Here is a 21,763-nt window from a genome sequence, read left to right on the forward strand (position 1 = left end):
CTCTGCAAATTCTTGCAAGCCGTGTAATTCACATTAAGGTTATATGATCATGTATACTCAATATAACTATCACCTTTTGTTTAAAACAATGAGTTAGTGATCAATTGATATAATTAGATCCTGTGTGCGTGTTCTCATGCTATAGCAACCTAACTTGTTTGTTTTGTACTGTATTTTGTACGTTCTGTTTGTTTCTCATAATTGTGTGTTCTCTCTGTATGGTATTGTTTGATTCTCTTCACTGTATGTTCTGTATGGTATTGTTTGTTTCTCTTCATTGTATGTTCTGACTCTTATATGAACTGACTCCTTGTGTGCTTCATTGTACTAGAAGTAATGAATAGCATTCTCCTAAAATATACCTATTATAGTTTACTAATGTTCTACTTGGACTGTTATTGAAAAGACTCGTTTATCTACTAAGTTATGTTTGTACTTTAAAAACGGAGTTTTGTATAACTATAAATTAACATAACTTTAAAAGAGTTTTTGAAATGTTTTGACAACTTATAAATGACATAAGTAACATTTTGAAATATGTTTATAACAAACATTTACCCAATTATTATTGTGTTCAGCTTGTATTCCCCCCCTTAAAACAGTTAAAACAGTATAAAAGATTCATTATGGGGTATGAACTCACCTGATGTGGGTGATTCAAACGGGTATGCGTGTAAGGATGAGAAGTTCCACGAATGAAGTCCCGAGACACAATAGGTCCTAAATGACATATAATGACACATATTTGCATGAATATAGTGTTTATAACAACTATATGAAAGGAAACACCTTCCGGGACTAGTAAACACTTTGACCAAGTGTTGGAATCACATGTGATTCATCAAAGGAAGGTAGAATGAAACTCACATGAGTTTACGGTCATGGGTTTACGGACCAAGGGAGTTTACGGCCGTAAACTCATGGTCAAACATGCTTATGTGTTGGTTTGAAAGTTAGGGAAACTTTAGGGACTTTTGTTCTACACTTGTATGAAAAAGACCAACCCATTGAAGGCTTTTGATGAGTTTACGGCCCAAAGGAGTTTACGGCCATAAACTCATAATCATTTATGTGTTTGTGTGAAGTTTAAGGTCCTTCAATCATCAATGAAGGGTTCTGGGTCACTAGCTTTGCATCTTATAGGGTTTATGGTCCATTCATGCTTCAACATTGAGTTTACGGCCAAGGGAGATCTTGGGTCGTAAACTCAAGATGCTCTTGGGAAATGCATGTTTCAAGTCTCTAAGCATGGATACTAACTAGATAAGAGGTATAGGGAAGTGTACTTACGATCTAGAAGCTTGAAATGGTTGATATTTGCCAAAAACACTAGTGTGTGTTCTTGGTGTTCTTGGTGAAACTTGAAGATCTAAGAAAGGAATGATTTCCATGGATGAAATCATGGAAGGATACTAGATTAAGTGATGTATCAAAAAATCTAGGAAGAATACTTACTTATATGAAGATCTTGGAAGGAAAACTTGATGATACTTGAGAGGATTTGAAGGAAAATCGGCCAAGGAAAGGAAAGAATGAGAAAAATGGCCAAGTATCATATATATACTCTTGAGTTTATGGCCACATGAGTTTACGACCGTAAACTCATGGTCTTGTGGCCGTGAACTCATCTTGATGAGGTTATGGTTTGATTTGCTACACTGTGGTTCTAGCCGGTACTTTCTAACACTTATTCCTTAAGTGTATTAGGCCCAAAACTCCTCTGAATGACCTTTAACCGGGCTAGAACTCAGTACTAATGAGTTTGACATTCAGTTGAGTTGATTGACTGGGCTTTAAAAGTAAAAAAATTTCGGGTTGTCACAAGAACCTTCGGACCGAAAATCCTTTTCGGCCGAAAACTCTCGGACAGCAAACCATTTTCGGCCGAGAACCCATTTCCGGCCGAAAACCCAACCGCATATAAGTATTTCCTTCGAAAACTTAATCATTTCTCATCTTTTCACTCGAAAACACTCCCATTTCTCTCTCAAGTATCATCCAAGAACATTCATACCTTCAAGAACAATCCTTCGAATCTTCATATTTTTCATCAAGAACACCAAGAACACCAAGAACAACCTTCAAATCTTCAAGTGGCCGAAAACACTCAGGACCGAAAACCTGTATTCGGTCGAAAACCCGTTTTCGGCCGAGAACCCCCTTTGGAACCGAAAACTCTCTTCAACACTAATACAATTTTCGGTAATCATTCTTAACATAAATCAAGTGTTGTCTAACACTTTAATTAACTGTTTCGCTAATTTAAATTCGATACGTGTTTAAATATTATTAGGATACCGTTAATTCCACGTACGCTAGCCCGATGATCATCTCTACAGTCACAATCCCGATTCAAACACGCACTAGAGGTGAGTTCATACCCCTACATTTTACTGTTTTCAATGTTTTTAGGGGAGGAGGGATACAAGAAAAACAGAAGGATTTCTGTGTTTTATACAAATGATTTCAAACAGCTTCAAAACCTTTGCAATTGATTCAAACAAAGAATTCACTACAGTTTATTAAAATATTTATATATTTTAACCCTTTTTGTACTATCTTGAGCATAAGGGTGTTTTTCCTTCATAACAATTAAATTGCAAAAGTTTTCAGTATAGTACAGAACATACAATTAAACTATAATTCGTATACTTGAGAACACTACATTACTTTTACTGAGTTCAATACACGAAACAAGAACATTCATACAAACTATAATATGTATAGTTTGGGATACATTACACTAATTTACTAGTTCAAGAATATTATTCAGAAACTAACATATAAACTATGGTAGATATAGTTTATGGAACACTACACTATTTTTCAGATACAAGGGAACATTACTAAATAATTATTTAAGTATAATTATTTTACGTTACAAGTACATCACTACAAGGTTATACATACATATTCAAGTACAAGAGAACACTACAACACTACACGTAAACTAGTTAATAGAGGGTTGTGAGGCACTACTTCATTGTACCCACTAGGGTACAACGCGAAATCATTTACAATATAACCAGAGTCTCCTGGAGGGTGAGCGTGAATTTGTGTATAGATCTATACGGGACTGACAATCCCGCACCTAAACTGTTAGCTACAGTTAGGCCGGCAGGCCTGGGGTGACAAAGTCATAACGTTTCCGACGCCTGAAGAACATCGTAGAGGTCACTAGTCATATCAAGCATGGTTATACGAAACTCACAACAGTATAAACTAAAACATTTGTTTACGAGATTTCATTTCTTCAAACAGTTTTATTTTAAATAATAAAACTACCCTACATTACAACTGGAGGATTCCGGGGAATACAAACAAACGGTTTTATTTTTATTAATGAAACTACAGTACACTACTATACATTACTACTGGTGGTATCCAGGGATTCATATACAAGTTTTCATACAGTACACTATTATACATTACAGCTGGTAGTATCCAGGCATACATACAAAGGTTTTCATACAAGGGTTTCATAACAAACACTACTATGATATACTATTACAGAATACAGTAACAAACGTACATTTTGGTCTTAAGGCCTAAGACTACTTTTCACTACAACAGAAAATATTGGATTTTCTTGGGGAACACATACGGACATTTATCAAAGATCAAAGACAAGTTTCCATTACAAAAACATACTTATGAACTCACCAACTTAAATGTTTATCCACTTTTAAAACTACTTGTATTCTCAGGGAACCGGTAGACAGGTACACCCGCAGGTTTTGAGAAGACGGAGCTTTTAGATTCACGTCTTTTATACTTTTGTTACACATTTTTGATGTCATACAAACTATGTATTGAACAGATTTAAATACTATATTCAATCAATGTAATGTTTGTGTTTGCTTTGATTACTATTATGCAATTGTTGTGATACTGTACATGACGTCCTCCGCCCCCGAACGTTTCCGCCGTTCCGGTTTGGGGGTGTGATATTTTATTTATTAAACAAGAAAACAAACATAGAGTGACACCACTCCTTATGTGTGGTATGAAATCACACTTTTGTGGTAAACAGTAAGTTGGCGCCTACGTGACACTGCGGTTTTATGAGGGAGTGTGGCACCACTCCCTCCAGCCATATGGAGATCATCAACAAAGATTGCTAGCTAGTACAGTAGTATGGTTTGTATAACACTTCAAACAAGCAGGACCTACACACCATGTACAAATTGTACAAGGGCAAAACAGGTCGTACGCACCTACACTAAAATGTTGTTTCATCAATGAGTTTCGTACATCCATACAGTATGCATGGACTCCCACATAGATTGTACCAAGTGACATAATTCTCAATCGAAATCGTTTTTTTTTCATTGTTCTAACTTCTAGCTATACAAAACCACCTTAGAAATACAATTTTTATGGGTTCCATTATTTTGAATGAGCTCATAGTATTAGAATGAGAAAATGACTTAGAAGGGTAACAAACTCTTAATTTTGTTTATATTTAGTTATTTTTCTATTTTTTGTACACCATATACAATCCAACTTGTTGAAGTTGTTTACATTTTACTCTTGTGACCTGATGTTGTAGGTTACAAGGATAATATGTAAACAACTTCAACAAATTAGATAATATATAATGAACAAAAGAAAATGACTAAATGTGAAAAAAAAAATGAAAAGTTATTTTGAAAACCAATATTTTTGTGAAAACTTAATAAATTTTTGAGTAAATTACACGAATGGTCCTTTAGCTTTCCAGTTTTTCCCTGAAATGGTCCTTAGGAAACTTTTTTCCCTCATATGGTCCCTACGGAGCAAATGTTGCACACAAAAGGTCCTTATGACTAACTTTGTTTATAGATTATGTTATGTAATTGTAAATGAAAAAAATACCCTTTATTGTTTGTACACAAATGGTCCTTCTCTCTCTCTCTCTCTCTCTCTCTCTTTCTTTTTTTTTCTCTCTCTCTCTAACCCACATGAACATTCAGCACCCTTCGTTACCACATTGTAGCCACCACCACCACAACCATCATAAGTGAAATATGCCCTTCAATCATGAACATGATCCGAAACTTTCAACTACTGAAAAATTGAAAATCTGAAACTCTCACCTAAACCAAAAAACCCAAATCCCGTATATGGCTGGAATTCAGATCTGTTCGTCACTGTTTGTGGTTCGATTTTCCGACGATGACGAAGCTGGCACAACATTGAGCTACGAATCTACCTCAGACGATATAGATCCGAGAGAGGGAAAGAGTCGTCGTCTAAAACTCTTTCCTCTTTCCTGGCGAACATAACCACCCGTTAGGGATTGTTTGTTTCTAATGTCAGCGTCTTCTTCAGATCTATTCACCGTGTATAGTTTTATGTAATTTCGTGTGTATGTGTGTTTTCAAATGGTCTGATGATGTCGAATCTTCATATCCCCATATCTGTTGTAGTGATTCAAGTTCCTCATAAATGCATTCTTCCGTTTTTTAGAAGTGTCCACTTGAAGGTGTTGTAGATCTGGGCTATAGCTCATGGTTTTTCTTGTGTATGATGAACCAATTGTTGGGTTTTAGTATACTACAACATCCTATGGTGCACATACAACCCTAAATACCTTGGATCTATGTTTTCTCTATTATACATGCAAATGGTTTCCAAGGCATTAAACCTGTAACTAGCATGCATTTGACATAAACCATATAATATACTAGTTAGGGAAACATACCTTTTATGTGGCTTGAAGTCTTGATGTATTTGGCCTTAAGAGCTCAGCACCAATAGTATGAAATGCCTCAAATGGAATCACAACACACCTAGGACAAAGGTGGCTCTTGAGAGAGAATTCCATGCACCAAAACACCTCCATATTTCTCTAAGAAAAGAAGTGGTGATTTTGGCTATGGAGTAACCTATTTATATGTAGGATTCCAAGGGTCATGGGTATAACCCATAATCCATACCCATGGGTTTTATGATCCATGGTTCATGTGGCCCAACTCTTTATGTATCCATACATAAACTTGGTCCAACATGGATCATAAGCCCAACACATATAAATATAACTAATTATCATAATTAGTCCCCATAGATTTAATTAGTCTCTTTTGATCACTAAATTAATTCCAAATTAATTCTTGATCGATACTAATTAAAACATATGATTTCATATTAATATATTATAACTTATAATATATTAATAAACCATAAATAACCTTCTCTCAAAAGTCCATCCTAACAAATTGTCCTGATGATATGCAACCCAAATTGACCATGCTACTCTCGGGTCAAGTACATACCAATAATAGTTATGGTCTTAGACATCTAATCCAACAGTCTCCCACTTGGATAAGTCTAAAACTATTATTGCAAGTACGACTTCATAACCTGACTAGCAATCGTAGCTCTTAAAGCCGCTGTCGAACTCTGAACAAATCAATGACACGTCCATTAGATAAGGGATCATATATTCCTCCATTCTAGATATCATATGGACTGAGACATGGATTATAATCATTCTCTCTGTCCATTTGTTGTTTCCCGATTTCTGATTTATGATGACTGACTGATTGAACAAATCAAATCAGTCCTGTCTTGGCCAAGCACTCACATGTGTCATCGCTAAATCATCGAGGGGCCCACAGATATCGCTTTTATCCCGAAGGTAAAAGGAATGGATAAACTTCGACTCATATGGCTTGTTCTACTACTTGTTGAATCATACACAAAGGCACGTTTTATAACACCGAGTTACCAAATGCGTTTTCGTGCAATCAATGTATAACCAACTCATTGTAACAACTCATATCTCGAGGTTTAAAGAATATAAGATATTATCGTCTCATGATCACTCGTGATAAAATCCATGAAGTGATTCAAATAAGCGCGGGTTGAATCCAATACTCAGAACTTATGAGCACTCATGAGTGTTGTAGCACCACTTTGTCCACCAACTTGGACCTCTACAAACCAACCCATGACAGTCTTGATTCATATCTACTTCCAACATATGACCGACTGTGGATGGTTTGAATAACTTAATCATTCAGGAAGAGCGACTTAGTTATTCTGGAAGTCAAAACATGCAAAGTGAAACACAAGAATAAATGAATCAAATATGGTATCAAACCCTATGAATATAAATAAACACTTTTATTTATCACCATACTGATTACTCATTATTCATTGTTTCGGTTTTATCAACTTTATACTTGAATTAAAAACACTAGTTGTCCCATGCTCCAAGCATGTACACTATGTTTTTCTTAAACAATAGCTTTTCCATACACCAAGTATGCACTCTATGTTTGTCTATGATCCTTACTTTGTGAAATAAACCAATTGAACATAATTTCAATGATTCTAATTTCACACTCCCAAATCCTTATCGAAAAATGTGAGAATTTCAAATTCCTATCATTTATCGAAATCTGTTTAGATTTTAAACTTATATGCACTGACCCTCCTGTAATGAATATGTACAAAGTCACAAAGACTTGTCAACAGTCATTATAAGGTATTCCAATGGAGATCAACTCCATGGAAACTAAGTCTCATATTCAAAGTACATTGCTTTGGACATGCTTCTTGCATTAAGTTTTCTAATCTTACACAGATAACTTCCACCTATGGAGACAACTCCATATTCTCATTTTGACTATCACTTCTGAATAAGAGATGCCTCTTTTCAGAATATGTCAATATGGTCCTTCCAAAATTATCACTATACTTCCAACTGTCCCTGAGCAACCAATCTTTGGTAAACCTCAGATTGTCCTCGACAATTGTTTAATCATTTTAGTCATATCCAATTCTAGACCTTTTCCCTTCTTAATGCCTCTGGGCATTTGGAAAAATTTAGAAATGACAAATATTATAGCACATGCAATCGATCCTGTACCCAAAGCAAATGGTACACGATTCATGATGTCTCACATAAAGACATGATTCTAGACCAGTCTTTTGCTACAATATTTTTATTTTCCATGTTTTCAAAATTTGACTATGAAGAGGGATGTCGTAATCATAATCGAATTTTGAGAACGCAATATATAGAATTTCCTTAAGTTGAACCAATCCAACATGAAATTCATATATATATTCTTGACTAAAGATGATTAAGGTCTCAATCTAAGCCTTTAGAACTGAAATGAAGTATATCCTCTCCCTTAATTATAGCAAAACAACTTTTTTAATCCCTGCAGCCTCACGAATTGAAACTTTTGTTTTCTATAATTAACATTGCTAACTTGCAACACTAACAATAATTATCATGCTCCCACTAACATGATGATTATTAGCATAACACTTATGCTCCCACTAGCTTTGACATGTACTCAGAAATCAGCTGGACTTCTAGAAATCAATACTTTATTGACTTTCTTACCAAAGTTCAGATTTCTGATACGAGATGCTTTGATAAAACTTTATCAAAATCATACACCTTTCCTTAGATAGCATGCATGTGTGTCTAAACAATTTCAGAACTATGAAAAGGGATGTCGTAATCATAGTCTCAATTGTTTAGACCTTTTGCCATCTGCTTCAAATCTACTTGGTGGAAGTGTTTCCTCACCATCATTTTCATGAATCGGAGAGAAACCTTATGACCCTTAGATTTTATGGTGTATGTGTTCTTATCCATGTGAATCGTCAAAACCATAGTCCCAAGACAAGGATAATGACAAATCCAAACTCATATGGACTGAACTTATGCAATCTTAACTTCTTGCCACCTGGTAGTACAGGGCCTGCCATTGCTTCCAAGTTGTTATGCAACCAATTGAGAACTTTCAGAACTCATATGTAAAGCCAACTTTAACTGGAATGGGCACAGAATATGTCAACACGATAGGTTATAAACCTCAAGTCGTGTGCTAGTGAAGAACCTCAGGTTTTATTCTTGATTAGTTCTTGAAATTCTTTTTAGGATCTTTAAGACTCCCACTATCCTCTTGACATATAAGACTATCTTGCCAAATATTCAAGAGATAGTGCAGATTCTTTATCAAGACAAACACTTCACACAATTGGCCTTAGTTGGTCTTTGTTTTATCCAAAACATCACAACTTACCAATTTCAAATGTACAAGAGTAGGACACTTTTACTCTTACATTTGACAAGTGTTTTAAACCTTTCTTTAAGATATGTCACTCAAGTTACAATCTTGGAGTATGACTCTAAGAATTGTTTTGGAACGAAGTATGACTCATCTTCCTGATCTAACCATTTCAACAATTCATGACTCCTCTTCTTAGTCATAAGAATGCACTAAGATGACCTTTAGAGGACTAATTGTGATATGATTTCTAAATCATTAAGATGATCACAAACATGATACTAAAGTACTCTCCCATCTTTTCAGATTTGAGAAACTTTTATCTTTCTGCCTAATTTGATTCTTCCCATTCGTTCTGCCATACATTGAGACTTTTCCAATGTTTTAGAATTATACTTAACGAGCTTTGTGGTGGACATGACCAGTGCACAAGAATGTGTACTCAATCCCTTTAGTCCTTCACTTGACTCACACATCCATGTGAACAAGTAATTAGTCTTGATTTTCCAATGCTTGAAAGTTCTCATTCATCATACTATTCAACTTGCATGATTCCAAGTTTCGGTCCAATTGAAACTTGGGTGATGAGGAACTTTCCTGATTTGGTAAATTTAGACACTACCACAAATGAAAGAATCAAATCCATTTTCCAATATTGCTGTCAGTGGAATCATATAAGCAACAATTTTCCACAAATGCCATTGTAAGGATACTTCAAATAAATAAAATTAAACAATTTTCTTTTATTTTAAAACTTTGCGGAAAAACTTATCCTTACAATCCACATGGAAAATTGTTGTTATCTATTCCATAGCAATATATCATAACTTCTTAAGCAACTGCTCAAAATTCTGATGCGATCGAAATCCACCTTCGCGATCAGAATCAGCATATACTTCCTTCAAGATTTCTCTCTGTTCTTTGATTCTTCAAACATCAACATGTGACCCAGTCACATCATGTAATGAGGATCTCCGAATAGAACTTAACAGAGTTAGATAATGGGCTCTACCTGATGTAGAGTCAAACTTATTGACTTTAACATCCTTAGGTAAATTTGGCAGCTTTGCAATCAACGCCCCTTCCTTTGGCAAAATAAACATATGGACCCTTTGGTAATGGGACTATCTCATACTTAGCCTTTCTCTTTACCATTTGGTCAACCGGGTTGACTATGGCCAATCCCTTTCCATTGGGAAGAGAATGTTTTTTCTGGATTTCCAGTGTCACCATTGTCACTGTCCATAAAGTTTTTGGTAAGTTGATCTTCTAACCAAATTTGCTTTACTATCGTTCCAAATCATTGCTGATTCAGCAGCACCAAGCAAATAGATATGATCATTAAGGTTTATGTCATAGTCTGTTTCATAGTAGTCCCAAAGGAACTCACTATGTGACTTAGAAAGTGATTGAACATCCAACTTTCTCAAGACTTTGACACCCAACTCTCCCGGCTTGTCAATATGTGACTTCATCTCTAAGATGTGATCACACATAGACCTTGCTTGCCATTAGGGCTTGAGTGACCTTGAACTTGTGGGTTAGGGAGAATAATTGGAGGAGGTGGAGGAAGAGAAGTATGACTTCCATGAGCCAAACTCAGGAAGTCATATTCATTAGGAAAGCTTGGTTTGGGAAGATCATTGTTGTCTAAACCAGACATCAACAATGGGAGAAATTCACGTAAAGTTGATTTAAGTCCTTAATATAACACCCAATATGATATATTAAGGCTAGGACCCAACAAACTATTTTATAACTTGGAAGAGGGATGTCGTAATCCAAGCTATAAAATATATGAAGGTAGGTGAATGACGATTCACCAATTTCCACCAAGATAAACGAAATGTATTATTAGGTTTTAATTGGTTTTGAAACTCCTAGATTCTTTTGAGATTCATTGAACTTTTCAATGGCATGTTTCAATCTCGAGTGTGCCCTTCAGGTTTTGTGACTGGGATGCCGAGGATCACAAAACAAGGTGTAAAGTAACCATGCAAATATACTTGGTACCCTTAATATTTACCCCTCAATCGATGTGCCGGTTAACCACACACGCTCCAATGATACTATGATAAACATTAAGTTACCCTTTGCCTACCTTGTTAAGTCCAGGTTAGTGTGCCGGTTAACCACACACGCTCCACTAACAGCTTAAACAAAGTGCAAAGTGTAATTTCATGGATTAGCACCTTATTCACATTTTCCGAAGTAACTAAGATTGGGAATTTATAAGTGTTTAGTTACTTAGTATTTATCATTATACTTTTAATGAAGGGAGAATTATAGTCTTTATCCTACCCGTTCGGCTAACGACCCTCCACCAGTCAAGGAAGCGGTGGGTGAGAGTGGACACCCATTAAACTGCCATTTTATAGGCAGTAACCTTATACCCCCCTTATAGACCGGCTTTGTGAATGAGGCCTACTAATGGTAAGATTGACTTTATCTTATACATATCTATATAATTAAAATTATAATAATAGTATAAGGGTTGAATTTTAAACTTTTAAAATTCTAAGGTCTAGTTTGGAATTAAAGTATACATGGGGGGTAACTTTACAAATTCCAAAACTTGAGGACAAGTTTTGAAACCTTTCAAAACTCTTGGATTTTTCATAACTTATGAGTTTAATTAAGGTTTAATGAAAAAAAAATTCAAGTTCCATAACTTGAGGACAAGTTATGGAGTTCATAAAAACCATTAAGATCAAATATTCCAATTAACACAATAATCAAATAATTTTTCTATGATCTAGATTAAACTCATAAGTAAAGATAATTCACATCAACAATTTTCAAGAAATTAGATAATCATATAAACTAATACAAATCTTGAAACTTTGACAATTATCCTTTGAAGACTCTTGGAATTCATAACCTAAAGAGTTAATAAATGAGACATTTCACATCCATAACTTATGGAAGTTTCAAAACTCTTAAGATCATAACCTTAAAAAAAAAACTTTTGAGTTCCAAAATTTTATGACAAAATTTATAACTCCTTAAAACCATTTAGCTCAAACTTTTAAAACAAATAAAATAATCATATCATTCTATCTTTTAATAAATTAACCTAATTCAACTCTTGTAGTAAAGTGACTCAAATTTTATAAATAATTAGTTTTTCATAAAATCAAGTAATTATCATAAAATTTGACAAACTTCATGTTTTTTTTTCTTTTTTTTTCCTTCAACTTGAAAAAAACATACATTTGCATCAAATATAATAGAAAACAACCCATGGCTCTGATACCACTGTTGGGTTTTAGTATACTACAACATCCTATGGTGCACATACAACCCTAAATACCTTGGATCTATGTTTTCTCTATTATACATGCAAATGGTTTCCAAGGCATTAAACCTATAACTAGCATGCATTTGACATAAACCATATAATATACTAGTTAGGGAAACATACCTTTTATGTGGCTTGAAGTCTTGATGTATTTGGCCTTAAGAGCTTAGCACCAATAGTATGAAATGCCTCAAATGGAATCACAACACACCTAGGACAAAGGTGGCTCTTGAGAGAGAATTCCATGCACCAAAACACCTCCATATTTCTCTAAGAAAAGAAGTGGTGATTTTGGCTATGGAGTAACCTATTTATATGTAGGATTCCAAGGGTCATGGGTATAACCCATAATCCATACCCATGGGTTTTATGATTCATGGTTCATGTGGCCCAACTCTTTATGTATCCATACATAAACTTGGTCCAACATGGATCATAAGCCCAACACATATAAATATAAATAATTATCATAATTAGTCCCCATAGATTTAATTAGTCTCTTTTGATCACTAAATTAATTCCAAATTAATTCTTGATCGATACTAATTAAAACATATGATTTCATATTAATATATTATAACTTATAATATATTAATAAACCATAAATAACCTTCTCTCAAAAGTTCATCCTAACAAATTGTCCTGATGATATGCAACCCAAATGGACCATGCTACTCTCGGGTCAAGTACATATCAATAATAGTTATGGTCTTAGACATCTAATCCAACACCAATAAGGTTGAAAGAGACAGAGAGAGGGATAGAGGGTAATCGGGAGGGGGTTGATAGAGGGTCACTGGAAAAGTTTTTAAATGGGAATCAATCCCAAAATCACGTTTCTATGAGATTTTTATGGATTTTATGGCACCATGATTTGAATTTTAGACATCTGTTTGAGCAGGGCCATAGATGTTTCGATGAATGTTCAAACACACACACACACACACACACACACACATATATATATATATATATATATATATATATATATATATATATATATATATATATATGTATATATATATATACAGAGAGAGAGAGAGAGAAAGGAAGGATACGGTGGATGGGCCCCACTTTTTTCTTAAAATTTGAAATTAACAAAATATTAAAATAAATATAAAAAATAAAAACAGAGGGCATTTTCGTCTATTCACACATAGTTAACAGAATCTGTTAACAATGTTAGTCATAAGGGTCTTTTGTGTGCAAGGTTTGCTCCGTAGGGATCATTTGAGGGAAAAACATTTCGTAAAGATCATTTTAGGGAAAAACTATAAAGCTAAAGAACCATTCGTGTAATTCACTTCGGTTGAATTTCAAAACCACCACCACCTCACCACCGGTCCACCCTTAAGGCATTGTCTAAGCCACTCGCATCATAATAATACAAACGACGTTTTTTTTTTAATTTTATAATTTGCATATATGCACATTTATAGTTTTTATTGTTTTTTCGTATTTTTTGACCTACGACTAGCTTAAACGGTGTTTGCTAAGTTATTTTTGAACAAATCAATATTTCTTAATACATTTGCAATGTTGATTTTTATTATTCGAATTTAAACGATAATCGAACAAAATAACCTGAAAATCGATTTACGTACCAAACCTTATTTGGTTCGGCTTCTGTTAATATTTTAAGTAAAAAACCGATTAAACCGAATTGAATAAACTGATAACCAATTTTACCGACAAATAAAACGCCTACATTCAATGATAACTTAGTCTAGGTGTAAGAAAATGACCCCCCCCCCCCCCCGGTATTCTACATACAGTTAAAACCTAGTCTTGTGTTTATTTTTATATAATAAAATAAATGAGAGCTAGGATTTGAAAAAACATGTGTTCTTTTATGTTTTACATTATAGCAAACCATTTAATTCTAAACTATGAAATAAGAAAAAACGATAAATATTATATATATATATATATATATATATATATATATATATATATATATATTGTGGATTGACATATATTGTGCGGACGTGTGGACAGTGCTATTCCGTGAGAATTACAAATAAAATATGTTGTTTGATAATATGAATACGTTCAATCATATATAAGTATTGTCATTGTCACACATTTTCACTAATTAAATCGTCTATAAAGTTATTATACACTTTTTATTATTATTATCATTCTGTCATAATGTTTATTGAGTCGTATTCTGTCAGAATGAGAATGAGTGAAAAACGATGTGTGAGAACAAAAATTAATAAGAATTAGTGAGAATGCATGAAAATGACGATAGTTGTGTGAGGTTGAACGTATTCACATTAGTAAACAACTTATTCTCTTAGTAATTCTCATAGAATAACACTGTCCACACGTGCGCACAATAGTTGTCCATCCACATTATAACATATATATATATATATATATATATATATATATATATATATATATATATATATATATATATATGCAAATAAAAAAATATTTTTTTATTATTATGATGCGACTGGCTTAGAAAATAGCTTAGAGGTGGTGTGGTGGTGTTAGTTTTGAAATATTTTGGTTGGAAAAAAATTCTCAAGTTCTAACGCAAATATTGTTTCTCAAAAGAACTTTTGATTTTGTTTACATATGATCCATTTCTTTTTTGTACATTATATACCATCTAACTTGTTGAAAATTGTTCACATATTACCCTTCTAACCTGTAACAGCCGGTTGCTAAGGTAAAACGTGAACAACTTCAACAAGTTTGATGATATATGATGTACAAAAAATACTATACATGAATAAAATCAAGAGTTCGCTACCTCCTAAATCATTTTCCCTATTAGAACACTTCTTTTTAACACTTAGCAAGTTATCGAATGATATTAATATCTCCCATCACCATAGAAATTTATGTTTTTATAAATTTCAACATAAAAATTAATGTTTTTATAAATTTCACTAAAGAAATTCATTTTTTTAAATTATAGAATAACTTAAAATTTCCAATCACCATAGAAATTTTGTTTAAGGAAAATAATGTGGTTTCATGCATGGGAGGTAGACTACTGAGGCAATTTGCCTCATATGTCTTATGGAGAAACACCGAGAGCAAAATATGGATCTCTATAGGTGTTCATCAACCTGGAACAAAACAAGATAATGTACCATGAAAGGCGACGCCGAAGACCTTGGAAGCTAGAGAGGTTCCTTAGAGGTATGTCATGGCTCTTATGGTAGTATTTCTAACATTTGATAGGCATGTTTCGACTAATTTTCACATCATGTTTCCATATGGTGTTCATCATCTTCAAAATGAAAACCTAAAGCTCAATTTGGCAATATTTCAAACACTTGATAGGCATGTTTGGGGGGTAACAGGAAGACCCAACAGAGTGAAGTAAGAAAGAAAAATAACCAAGCACTCAATTTTCTTCTCATTTTTCAAACTCACAATGGCCTAAATAAAGGAAAATTGAAATCTCATTCGACTAATTTGCACTACATACATATATGGGAAAATAATGGAAATTGAGCATGGTGGTGAACATACATACACCAATAAAACATAACACAAACGCAAATTGAGGGAAATACTTCCAAAAGTAAACATGAGAATTGAAAATGCAACTAAAAAAACATGTGCGCTTCATTTTGCCTAGAAACATCAAATTTACTTCAAATTAAATAAAAAAACGAAAAGCCCACAATATGGTTGAGATAATGAACCACAAATATAAACCCGTTGCTCATCAAATTGAAGAAAAAATGTAAAGCCCACAATATGGTTGAGATAATGAACCACAAATATAAACCGTTGCTCGTCAAATCTGTCCAAATTAAATGTATCCAAAATTCACTGAACTCATTGAAGTTTAATGGGTTGCCAGATAATCATTCTACCTTATCCAGTTAAACTTTATCAAATACTTTTAACAATGCATTAAACTTTATAAAATTCAGTGAAATATATATATATATATATATATATATATATATATATATATATATATATAAAATTAAAAGATTTATTTTTTCTATTAAAGAGTTCAATGACCTTTGAACTCTATATCCATTGAAAGCTCTCATAATGGTATAGTTTAATTCATTGAATTTTGTGACATCTCCATTTTTACGGCCATTTTAAAACTTTTTATTTATCCTTATTTAAAACAAAGTATTTATTAGTGCGGAATTTTGTCTCAAAAATATTATTTCAATGTGAGATAATATTAACATCAAACATTTCTGAAGAAACATTTTACATTAATATCGTTTAAAGAGAAAACTTGGGATGTCATTACTGATACAAAACATAAGCATAAACTAGAGGTGGAAAAAATTGACACGACACGAAACCCGACATGAACTCAACACGAAATGAACGGGTTTGGCTAAGATATTTCAACTCGTTTAAATAAACGGTTGACACAACACGACACGAAAATTAAACGGGTAAGGTTAGGGTTGAGAATTCAAACTCGAATATGACTCGAAAATGACCCGTTTATTTATATACAAGTTTATTGAATTCTTTAAGTAAACTAGAAAGATACAAAACCAAAACAATAAGTAAAAGAAAACCTTTGGATTGAGTCGTTTTATAATGTTGACATGACTTAGCAGTCTAGATCAAGACTTCATTTTTAGTTTTTACGTTCTCTCCCAAACTATACAGTCCCTTTGACCACTCTCTCATCCTCATGATCTGGTGTTCTGCCTCCCCAGCTACTACTCTTTCAATTTTATCTGAACTTGCTATGACTTCATCTATTCCGCCTCCAAACTATTAGTTTTTCTATTTTGTCTACCCAAATCCTACTCTTTCAACATGCTAAATCTTTTAACCTTACATGACACGATATATTTCAATACCCCTAACACGAAATCCGACATGAATTCAACACGAAAATAAACGAGTTGACACGACACAATATGTTAGTTAAATGGGTCGGCTTAGGGTGAAGCACTTTCAACCCTTTTAGTGTTTTGACACAACATGAACCCGACATGACACGAAACGATTGCCACCTCTAGCATAAACAGGTCTTACAGTATCTTAGACTAACATTCTACATCTCCTTGAATCTCCCATCATTCATGTACCTTTGTATCGATACCTGTGATATGTAACATCCTCATTTTTACGATCAGTGATATGTGCATATTTAACTATGTATCGCATGCATATTTCTAATACTTTTAGCTATAATTATGCTTAATTTGGGATAAAAGTTAATTATTATGTTTGAAATATGCTTTGTAGTAGCAAAGACAAGCTTGGGACAAAAAGGAAGCAAACGAGGAGCTGGAAGCAGGAAAATGCGAGCTTAGCAAGAAGAAGACACAAAAAGGATGTTGGTGGATAGATAGAACGATCGTCAGTGTTTTTACCATGTCTCATGACTCGTAACTCCGATTGACGAGATTCAAAATGTTCTGAAAACGAGACACAATTTCGGATAACTTTTGTGTTTTGAGAAAATGCTAAATCCTAACCACCACGACGTGGTGAATGGAATCTTTGTGATTCTTGACGATGACTTGGATGATACGAGATAAAATTATGGACCACGACGCGGTAGAGGTCAACCACAATGTGATGGCCAGAATTTGGCAATTATATATATTTCGGACATTAGGTCGATTCATTAAGGTAGAGGGCTTAGGGACAAAAAAATACATTTCCAAGACCCCTTTGAGGGCAAAAATCAACTAGGGATCAAAGGATAAAGAGATTGGAGCAAGGATTCGCATCTACACATTTGGTTTTCCTAGTTTAATCATGTTTAGCCTACTTTTGCTTTTGTTTATGTGTTCATCAGCTGTAATTATGGGCTAAAAACTCTTGCTTTCGTTTAGATTAGATGAACACTTAAATACTATGTGTTGATTTCTTGTTTGATGGGTTGATGAAGTTAGTTTTAACTTTAAATATTGTTTGATAAATCTAAACCTAGCTTGTTAAAGTTTCTATCTTTATTGCCTTGTCTCAAGTTTTGTGTAGTTAAACTGCAATTGATTGCATGAAATTAATTTACCCAGTTGTTTATGATCATTAAATTGCTAGAGATAGGATTGGCCATATCCTAGTATAGGTGATAAGTTAGTTGCTTAACTGTGTTAGAGAGCAGTATTTGATCATAATATTTGCTCAATTACTAGACTTGAACAAATAATAATAGTCTGTACATTCTATCTTTTAGAGTCCAATTTACTTTTAAAATCCATTTAGTATCCTTAAATTGCATGAACATTGGGCTTAAAGTTGTTTAATTGACTTATGCTAGTTAGTCTGACCATGATGACCATTGACTTTTATTTGGTAACAAACAGAATTAATCCATTTTTTAAAATAAACCATAGGAAAAAGGAGGGATTCGAAGCTAAACGAGAGTATCTTTTATTCTTGATTTAAAATCGTGTTTCTAGTTGTTTACTTTAGTAATTAGTTGAGTATTTTAATTAAGTTAATCTGAACTTGTAAAATCAGATAAAACTCCTATTTTAGTTGTTTTTCTTAGCTTAAGTTCTTAGTAATTATTTTATTAATTAAATTTCGTTCCATGTGATCGACACCCGACTTACCCAAGATATTCTATAATCTAACTAGGTACACTGCCTATAAGTGCATAATTTAGCTAAGTAGTTAGGTTTATAAATTTAAAGCTAGATAGGTATATAAAGTGCATAATTCTAATACTTTTAGGATATCTGGCTTTCACCCAGGAGACCTAGCTTTGATCCCCGGCAACGGCGCCAAAAACTTGACGTGCAATTTATATACTACCTAGTTTTAAATTTGTAATCCTAACTTACTTAACTAACTAATTTTAGTTAGGCAGTGTACCTAATCAGATTTATAGAATAGTTTAGGTAAGTTGGGTATCGATCATAGGGAACGGTTTTAGCTAATAATATAATTACTAAAAATTAAACTAAAAAAATAATTAAAGAAGGGGTTTTATCAGTTTTTGCAAGTTTGGATTAACTTAAAACTAAGAGCTTGTAGCATCCCAAAATCACAGAACAAAATTTTCATTTAAAAATACAGCCCAAAACATCATTGTTTACAAATCATTGTTCCAAAAGTAGAAAATCATAAATCAGAGTATCCCTGAAAATCATATCAAATCACATCAAGGAAGATGTTCCCGATCACGCCCTTGTAGTACCCCAATCATCTGGAGTACCTGAAATATAAACTAAAACTATAATCCCAATGCTTAGTGAGATTCTCCAAGATACCACACACAACAGATAAATAAACATATACAATGCATGTTGGGCCCACAACCTCCTGGTTGGATCACCCCAACACTGGGACCACAACCTCCCAGTTGGATTACCCTGGCCCACAACATCTTGGTTGGATTTCCCTGGCTCACAATCTCTCGATTGGATTGCCCCGGCCTGTCTATCTACCGTACAAAGCAGTGACCTCAGCCCAATGAACATATGTCGGCATATATATACAGATAAACATCTAACATAGTTAATCATACAGATCTAACAGGTCACTATAGCATATCAATATCCTTCAAACCAAGATACCTAATCTATAGAGCGACCCCCAAGTATAATGAGGAAGAACTCACCTCACAATCGGACAAGAATAGGAAAAATGCACAATGCCGAGAACGACTCCAAAAACTGGCACAACGATCACCTAACAAATATCAAGGACCTAATCTTAATTAACATCTCAAAATACCCAAAATACCCTTAGGTCAAACTTCGTAAAAACTATGGTCAAAGGTCAAAGTCAACAAGTCAACTTAGTCAACTCAGCTGAGTATGTGGGGCGTACTTAGCTTGTACGTTGGGCATACACGAGCCTTGACTGGGATCAGGTCGATGACCCCGTACGCACGGCATACCCAGAGTTATGCACGGCGTACACACCGAAGTCCCTTTTTCCATAATAAGAGGTTAATGCATTAAGCTATCACATTCCAATTATAGATCCAATGCCAAAATACCATTGAGAGTCATAAAGTTTCCAATTTTATGACTTTGCATGTCCATTAAGTGCTTAATACCAACAACCCTAACTTCTTAATCCATAAAGACAATCTAGAGCATGAATGGGGAAGAACAAAGCATCAAGATCTCATTTTTATGACTCAATACCCCTCAATGGGCCTGAAAGGACAACTTATTTGGTTAAGAGCATGTCATGCTCAAGAATCACCAAGGTTAGCACCAAAAATGCCCTAAATGAGGAAATAACTAAATCTAAAAGAAAAGATGATCAAGCTAGGATATTTTTACCTCCTGAAGGTTGCTAGCAAGGTGAGAATCCCAGATCCAAACTTCTTCCAAGCTCCAAAGTCCTTCTACCACCTTCTTCTTCTTCAAGAATACCACCAAAACACAAAAATGAGCTCAATATGCACTCTCCAAGATTAGGGTTAGCTAGAGGGAATTTTTTTAGGTGGAATTTGATGAGGGTGAAGGTCTTGGGGCCATTAAGGGGATTATGTATGGTGCAAACCATTAAAATTAGGGTTTTGGTTTGAATAGTGTACGCACCGCGTACATGCTGAGTATGCCATGCGTACGCGCGTGAACCCGTGTTACTCATGGATGAGTACGCCATACATAAACCCGAATACACAATGCGTACGGACCTGAAATGAAAACTTAAGAGTTGAGGGTTATAAATGAACCTTCTCGGAATGGGTGTTACTGTTGGGTTTTAGGTACTATAACACTCCTATGGTGCACATACAACCCTAATAGCTTTGGATCTAAGTTTTCTCTAGTTATACATGCAACAAAACTTATCCAAAACATGAAGCCTATAACTAGCATACAATATTGATATTTGAATCATAAAATACTAGTTAGAAGATTACCTCTTGCTGTAGCTTGTAGAGTTTTGGCCTTTCAAGAGCCTATCACCTCAAGTGTGATGCCTCAAATGTCTTACAACAAACCAATAACAAAAGGAGGAACTTTAGAGAGAGGTTTGGAGACACAAAAATCATCTAGAGCTTCTTAGAATCACTAGTGCACGATTTTTGGCTTAGGGACTACATATATATAGTGTAGAATTCCAAGGGTCATTTGTAAACCCAAATCCATACACTTAGGCTTATAATCCATAACACACATGGACTAACTCTTCATGGACTCTCAAATAAACTTAGTCCATCATGGATCAATATCCCAAACCATATGTATCACTGATTTACATAATCATTCCCCGTTAATTTAATTAATCTCTCTTGATCACTAAATTAATTCCAAATTAATTCTGGATCAATACTAATTAAATAATATGATTTCTCAATTAATATATTATACTTACAATATATTAATAAATCACAATAACCTCTTTCTCAAATATCCATCCTATCAAATTGTTCCAGAGAGTTGCAACCCAAATGGACCATGCTTATATCGGGTCAAGTACATACCAATCATAGTTATGGGCTTAGACACCTAATCCAACAGTCTCCCACTTGGATAAGTCTAATAACTATTATTACAAG

The sequence above is a fragment of the Lactuca virosa genome, chromosome 7 (genome assembly GCF_052849685.1).
Source record: "Lactuca virosa cultivar CGN04683 chromosome 7, Lactuca_virosa_CGN04683_v6, whole genome shotgun sequence".
NCBI classification, from domain to species: Eukaryota; Viridiplantae; Streptophyta; class Magnoliopsida; order Asterales; family Asteraceae; genus Lactuca; species Lactuca virosa.